The sequence below is a fragment of the Strongyloides ratti genome, scaffold srae_chrx_scaffold0000003 (assembly GCF_001040885.1).
Source record: "Strongyloides ratti genome assembly S_ratti_ED321, scaffold srae_chrx_scaffold0000003".
NCBI lineage: Eukaryota > Metazoa > Nematoda > Chromadorea > Rhabditida > Strongyloididae > Strongyloides > Strongyloides ratti.
In genome coordinates this window covers 815538-824432 of record NW_020171511.1, presented here as the reverse complement: position 1 = coordinate 824432, position 8895 = coordinate 815538, and positions in this window count along the sequence as shown.

Sequence of the window (8895 nt, the reverse complement as noted above, 5' to 3'; positions counted from 1 at the left end):
TTTTGGTATAATATATTTTAAAATAAAATAATTAAAAGAATTGTTTTAGATTTAAAGTATGTGCAATAATTTTTCAGATATTTTCTTTTTAAAAAGAAAAATTTTTGCCAAAATTTAGACTATTTAAATTTTTTTTTTATTATATTCTAATACCTCGTATAATCTTTTTAAAGTAATATCTATAAAGTATTTTGAGAAAAAGACGTAATGAAGAAATGGTAATGAAATAAATAAGTAAAATTGAAATTGAGTATTCAGTAGAAATTGAATGACAAAAAGAGATTATCCTTTTTGATGAGATCTCTTTTTCTACATCAAAACCATCAACATATTTTAAGAATGACCAATAAAAGTTTTCATAAAATAGAAACTTTACAATCTTTTAAAACAAAAAAAAAATTTCTTTTTTAAATGTTTTTCAAGAACAAGGAAATGTTTTTACTAGTAAAAATTTATTAAAATTTTTAAAATAAAAAACTATAATATAATAATAATAAAAGTTTATAATAAATGAATATTTTTATAAAAATAAAAAAAAATATATGAATATATATGATAAAATTATAGTTAATTTTTTGTATACTTTTGATAAATGGCTAAAATTTAGTATAAATTAAAATTTAATCATTTAAAATATTTTCAGAATGAAGATTAAAGTGTTTTAGAAATAGTTAATTATTAGTTTTGTAGTAATACATTACAAGTAGTTTATATGATATTATACACCAATAAGAATTTATTCAATTTTTAAACGTAAAAATATAAAATTTAAATAAGCATATATTATATTATAGTAAGTCATCAAAGAAAATTTTGGAAATTAATGCAAATAAATTGTTATATAAGAGATTAAATTAAAAAATAAAGATTAAGAAAAATATAATTATTCTTATAAAATAACTAATTTTTTTTAATTTTTCCACTTTTTTCTACTTAACAACTATAATTATAAGTGAAATAAGTTTGAAGTATTTATCATTTTTTTTTATATTGCTATAAAAATAATTCAAGAAAATAATTTATAGTTAAATAAATATTCAATAGTATGATTTAACAATGTAGTAAAAATTTCCGTCAAAAAAAGTTGAAATTCATTGTAAAATAATAGATAAAAAAAATATCTCAATAAGTATATCAATAAATATTTGTCTCTTTTTATATTTAATCTTTTTTTTGCTTTATGAAGTATGGTTAAAATAAATATAATTTATTTGTTTAATTATAAATTGTTTAATTATATTAGAAAAACATGAAATTTTTTTTTATAATAAAATATATTACTGAATACTAATTAAAGTATTAATAAATGATGTGAAATTTTTCGGTGATTTTAAAATTTTAAGTAAACATTTATAATATATCTCTGAATAAAAGATGCCATTTTAAATGAGCTACTATTAAGTATTGGATTATAGTTTTTTTTTTTTTTGTAAAAAATATTATAAACAAAAACTAATTTAAAAATTTTGCTTATTCTATTGATAGAAATAAAAAAATTTATGTATATAAAAAAAATCATATTTTAGTAATCATAAATCAAAATTAATCTTTGGAATTTGGTAATATCTAAAATAAAAAAGGTTTTGGTTCACAAATAAAAGATTAAACTAAATGGAAAAAAAAAGTTAGTTATACCGGTTAATGTTCTATCGTGTAATTAAGTTAAGAAATTTAATGTATTTTATCTTCCTCATGTATCACTTCTACAAAGATACTTCTTATATAACGTATAATGTACTTTTTATGCATTAATATTATCTTTTTACGTATATAAAGTCATTTGCTATCTTCAAAAATAAGGATATTTGATAAATGATTTTTCATTTAAAAACAATTTTTCAAAACAAAATAATGAATTCAATTTAATTTTTTTTTTTATTAATTTACCATACGTATAACATTAAATGTTGATTTTTATTATATATAATTTAAATACTTATTGTTAAAAAATTATGATGGAAAAATAGATTAATACTAAAAGATAATCTGAATTACGAAAATATAATAAACTTATTACTTTTAATAAAATAACAAAAAAAAAATGTAGATTGAATTTTTTTTTCTTCAAAATTTTAGAAATGTTTAGATAAAAAAAATTTTTTTTTAAATTGAAATAATATTTAAAAATTTTTCTTACCAAATATATGATATGTTAACACTTTAAATAGTAAAATGTAATTTTAAACAACAACAATGTTCTTTGGTTGAAAAGGTAAATAATATTTACTTTCAACCATACTAAAATGTGTTATTGGAGATTTAATTGAATTTAATTAAAATAATCATAGTAGTGTATATATATGTATATATATACATAATATCATATGTATTTAATTTAAAAAAAAATAGTGTAATATTTCACATATTGTTAAATTTTAAGTAAATAAAAATATTTAATACAATTAAACAATTATTTTTTAATTTTTTTGTATTACAAGAAAATATTTAATTTCTTTATTAAAATGTTAAAAAATTTTTTTATGTTAAATGAAATAATTTATTGTAATTTCAAAATATTAAAATTTATAGTTAGATGAGTAATAAAGTTATATTATGATAACTTTTTCTTTCCAATATTTAATGGAATAATATGACAAAATTTGATATATCAATAATTTCCTTGAGGTTATTATAAATTACTTTTTCAATTTTATCAATATTAAAAGTATTATTCAAGATATATAACTTCTATTATAAAGTACTATTTTTCATTTGAAAAAAAAAATTTTTTTAATATATTTCTTCTTTTTTATATTTATAAAAAAAATATATATATATATATTAGTTATATTATTTTCTAAATAAAACTGTTGAAATCTTTTGTATCAAGTAAAATATCAAAAAATTTTCTTAAGATACTATTTAACAATTTAAATTTTTAATGATCTATTAATGTACTCAATAAAAAAAGATTAGTTTATTTAAATATATTTAGTATCATAGACCAAGAAATTTTGAAAACAAAATAGAAATTATAAAAATTTTTAAAAATAAATCAAATTATTTAAATATTATTTTTAAGATCTACAAATTACCATAAAACAATAGAAATGTATCTCATCATGGTATTAATAAATATCATTGACAATTTTTCATGTGAAAATTTTTTATTATTCAAATGTTGATTAAACAATACTTTTAATTAAAGAACTATGAGTTTTAAATATTTACAAATATATTAATCTTTGAGAAACCGAAGATAATAAAGTGAATTTCTCATATTATTTAGATTTTCTAATGATGTAATTATTTAAGCTGATACAAGGAATACATATTTGTAAAATGATAATAAAATTGAATAAAAAAATTTTTAATTTACAAATATTTAAATTATTTCTAACAAAAAGAATTTTTTAATGTGTTATAATATATTTCTCTAGCTTCATAACTTCTTTATGATTAAAAAATTTATTAATAATACAATAAGTAATTTATAAACTTTTTTCAATATATTATTTTGAATTTTGTTTAATGAAATGTTCTACTACTTTTTAATTTTATTTTTTTTACTTAAATAGATTTAAAAATCTTTGATGTATAATTTAATAATAAATATTATCTTTTTTATTTTTAATATATATTATAATTTCCAATTAAATACAAAAATATTAAATTATATTTTTAAAACAATTCTTTATTAAAATAATAGAATAGTTTTTCAATAAAATTTTTATGATTTCTTCTTTTTTTGATAAACAAAAATTAATAAATTTTATTGTACTCATGAAGTAAAACTATATTTTATAAATTATTTATTATTTTATATAACGTTGTTACTTGTATTGTAAATTGATATTTTTTAAATAAAAAGTTTAATTTTATAATTTAATAAATAACATTTTGATATCTTTGTTACATTAAAAGTTTAAACATTAAAAATTACAAATGTCAATTTGTAGCCGTATAAAATGCTATTTTTTTTTTTAACATTGAGTATAAAATAAAAAGTACATAATAATATGTTGTATTAAGTGCATCTTACTACTTAAATTTAATTTTTTCAATCAACCTTTTTTATAAATTAAATTTTTTATCAGGAAACAGTGTCAATGCCAATTTAATAAAAGTGTTTTGATAAAAATCACTTTGAAACTTTGTTTACCAAGTCGGATATATTTTGTTGATAACCAAATTTATGTAAAATATTCACTTATTTTTACAGTTAATAGAAAAGTATTTAAAAATAAATACTTTATAATGAATAATTTATCAATCTATTTTATTTTTTATTAAATAAATTTGGAATATCTTTCATATACTATCATAATAAGTAATAATTTTAAAACATTTTATCAAAACTACATTTCAAAATTAAAAAATATCTTCTTCGTTTTTTTATTTATGTATAATCATTGAGATTACATAAAATTATGATAAATAAGAGAAATTTCTAAAGTTATTTAGTAAATAAAGTATCTATTTTATAGATCAGAGAGACTAAGGTTATTTAAAGTGAAAAAATCTTTCTTGATAGAAGAAAAGATTAAATTTCTTGAGATATATATTTTTTTTAAAAATATTCATTAGTAATTCTTTAATCTTTATTAACGTAAATGTTAAAAGATATATGATATTATGTTTATTTATAACAAATAAAATTGAAACAAGAGTAGATTACAATATTTTTTTTACGTAAATTAAGCCTCTTTTTAATATATATTTTTAACGAATTATTTGTACACTTTTTGTTAATAATCCATCATAATGAACTTTTAAAAATCATCTATTGTTGTTTTTAATCATTCATTTTTATTTCTATTTTTGTATGTAACAAAACTTGTTTAACATTATTATAATTATATATCCAAAAAAACAAACTATTTTTAACTAATTTTATTTCAAATTTTTAATGATTATTAGTAATAGAATGTATATATTATAATATATTATTAATATTATAATTAAAATTATTTTATTTATAAAAATTATTTTTTTTTTTTATAATAAATGCATACATTTTAAATTTATGATTTTTTTTTTCAATATCAATGAAAGGTTTAATTTAACAATAGTTTAAAAATGTTATGTGGAATGATATTTTTTTGTTTAAAAATTAATCACCTTTTATAGAGTGATATTCTATATAAAATATTCTACAGACTTATTTTTATATTAACTATTTTTTTTATTTCCTGAAAAAAAAAATACCTTTTAATTTTTTTGAAAAACAAAATATATTATTAATTTGCTTTTCTTTTGAAGTCCTGTATATATAAATTTAAGCATATGTTTTACTTTGATTAAAATTTTTTGTTTTATAATTTTCTTAGCATCTTTATTTTCATAATTATTTTTGTCATTTTACATAAAAAAAAATAATATTTATATGTTAAATTTCTATTAAAAATTTATTCATAAAAATTGTAAATATTAAAATTTTGTAAAAATTATAAAGTCAATTTTTAAAACATCTTTTAGTATTAAATTGTCTTAAAGCTTTTTTATATTTCACGTTTTTTTTATTCAAAAGCAAAGACTCGTGGTAATTTTTAATTTTCATAAGATGCTTTAAGGAGATATTGGTTTAACACAATTATTACTAATATATGTGTTAAAAATTAAATAATTTTTAAACGAATCATTTAGTCATTTCTAGATATCTAAAACAATATATTTATTTAAAAATCATTTTATTATATAGATATATATTTTTTTTAATTTTACTTTATATCTTAATAATAATATATGTATTTATACATTTTTTTTTCTTTCAAAAATAACAATATTTTATTTATTTTATAAAGTTGTTTTAATTTCATTTTTCTTTATATAAATTCTTAAATGTGTGTATAAAGGACAATAAGCTACTATATTAATATAATAATGGGCGGTCAATGCATTTTTTTGAAATAATTAAAAATTTATTAAATTTTCATTTGTTTTGAAAGGGGGGGTACAAAAAGTCGTTTACTTTTTTATCAAAATAAATTTTTCTTACATTTTTAATATTAATTTTTTTTAAATGTATCATTTTAAGAATATTTATTATAATAAAAATTTTATTTAATTTTCTCAATATTGCCTTAAATAGTTATTATAAAATATATAAATTTTGGTTACATATTTTTTTATAAAAAAGAAATCTTTTAAAATTTTAAAAAGGTTTCATTGAAAAGGATTTAACAAAAATATTTTTTTTAATTTTAATGAAAAGAAATGATTTATGTTTTAGTTAGAGTAAAATTTTATGATCATTTCGTTTTCTTTTCTTTAATTTAAAGTAAAATCAATTTCAATATTTGTTACTTACATATAAAGCAATTTATTTTATAATTTACTATGTGTTAAATTTATAAATCTTATGAATAAGAATATTTTATTTAATTAATGTTGGTAGACTTTACTATACTTATGAAATTTTAATAATATTTTACAACTATATTATATATTTTAAATTTATAATATGAATGAGTTTTAAATTAAAGGTGATAAAAAAAATATATAAAAATATTTTTAAATAAAAATTTAAAAAGTGTTTTTTTGACGATATATTCTTATTAAATTTAAAAAGAGATCAGAAAAAAGATAATGGAAATTTTTTGTTTATTTTTCGTTGAGTAAAATGCATTTGTATGCTAAAGCTGGTTAGAATTTGTTAACATAATTAAAATAACCATATTTTAAGGTTCATTATAAGACATACTCCTTTGAATATTTTATAATTTCTATGTTTTTGAAAATAATTTAAATTTTGGACATTTTTTTGAAAATAAAATTGAAATTCATCTTAAGAAAGTAAGTATACTTAGATATATTTTATATTAATAAATTTAATGTACTTTTAATATTCATAACTCTGTTAATTTTTTATTCATTTTTCTATTATCAACTTTTAAAGATATAACGTCATTCACATTTAACTTTTTAAAAGTTTTTAAAAATTATTAAAACCAAAAAAAATTTTTATTACTACATATTTTTTTACTATAATTAAATATTTAAATATAATTTTTATAAATATTTTTTTTTCTATTTAATTCTATAACGAAATATTACAAAGACTGGTAAAAACAAAGAATTAGATAAAAATAATATCTTTAATTTCTTTAAAGACTATAATTTAAGCTTTATTTATAAATTTATTAAAAAAAAAGACTATTTTTTATTTCTTTTAATTTTTTTTTAAATCAAAATATTCATGATAAATAGAATACTATTAATGTAAATATCATTCGTAGTATGTTGCCTGCTGTGTGGGATGGTTATAATATTTTTGAGTAGAAAAAATTATACTGCTTTTAAAAATTTATTTAATGACCATATCATTGTAAAATTGACTTTAGTTTAATCAAAATAATGTTTATTTACTAAATCATAAAAATATATTTCATTTTTACAAGTGTATTTGAAAACTACTACATATCAATTATTAATTTTGATTAAATTTTAGTTCTAATTGTTTTATTCCATATAAATTAATGATAAACTTTATGTCTATGCATTATGTATAACATGTATATTGTTAAAATTTACTTATTAATTTTTTTTTCTGATAAAAAAAATATATATTTTTTTAGTAATATTTAATAAATATTATTTTAATGAAACATGTAAATAAAATTTTTTTTGAATAATAGTTAAAATGATCATTTAACAGTTATGCTTTTAACTTTTATCATAAAAAAAAATATAAAACTAAATATTTAAATTAATATTTATATAAATAAAAAAAAATTTTTTTTAGCAAATTAACATTATTAAAACTTTTTAAATATACAAAAATTTAATAAGCACTCATCAAAATCTTATTTTATTTATTTAATGTTTTTAAACTTTGGATTAAAGCAACAAATCATTAAATTGCTTTTTTTTTGAATTAAAAATAATTTTTATTTTCTCCATTTTTTTTTAAATCATAACTTTATTTTTATATATACAAAGTTTTTAAAAAAAAACAATTTTTAAAGCCATTACATTGATAATATTAACAATTATTACCTTCCAAAGAAATTGTGTAATTTTAAGTTATTTTTATTTAAACAAAATTTTTTTTCAAGAAAAAAACATGGTAACTTATTTTAGTAGAAAAAATTAGCTAAATGCATGGGACAATGATGATAAATAAATGAATAAACATTTTTTTGAAACCATATTTTAAAATTGCTTTTAAAAATTGTAAGCTAATTGTAAACCGTTTCTATGATTAAAAAGAAAAAGATTTTACTTTTTAAAAATATTTTTTTATATTAAAATTAATGTTTAATTATAAAAACAAATTATTAAATATTTTACATTTTTAGTAATTTAAAAAAAAAATTTAATTTTTTAAGTTTTTACCAATTAAATATTAGTTATTTAGACATAAAATTTTACTTTTTAAGATCATATATATATTAGCTTATATTATGTTAAAAAAAATCTGAGCCTAGATAATTGTGTCCAGAAAAACATGTGTGTTTTAAAAGTTTACAACAACCATATCTTAGTGATGCATTATCATTTCTTTTCAGTAATTTTTATTTACTTTTTTTTATTAACTTATTATAGTCTTAATAATTATTGCATAAACTTATGAGTTTTATAATAATTTAAGTATTTTTTATTTTTCAATGAAGCAAATGTTAGAAATTTTTATTTTGACTATTGAGGCACAAAACTACAATTGTAACATCATAAATTTTAATTTTATAATTCATAAAATAACTTTTATTTATGTGTCTATAGAAAATGATATTCTTAAATAAAATTTGTTACTTTTTTAACTTTTCATGTTATAATATATTATTTTTAAATATCAAATATATATCTATATATATGTCACTCATGAAAGTTTTTTTTTTATTTACTATTAAATTATGTTTCATTTTTTTTTAAATACAAAATTATTGGATACTTTTATTTAATAATTCTAATAAATTTATTCTTACATATATCCATATGATTATTGTTATTATT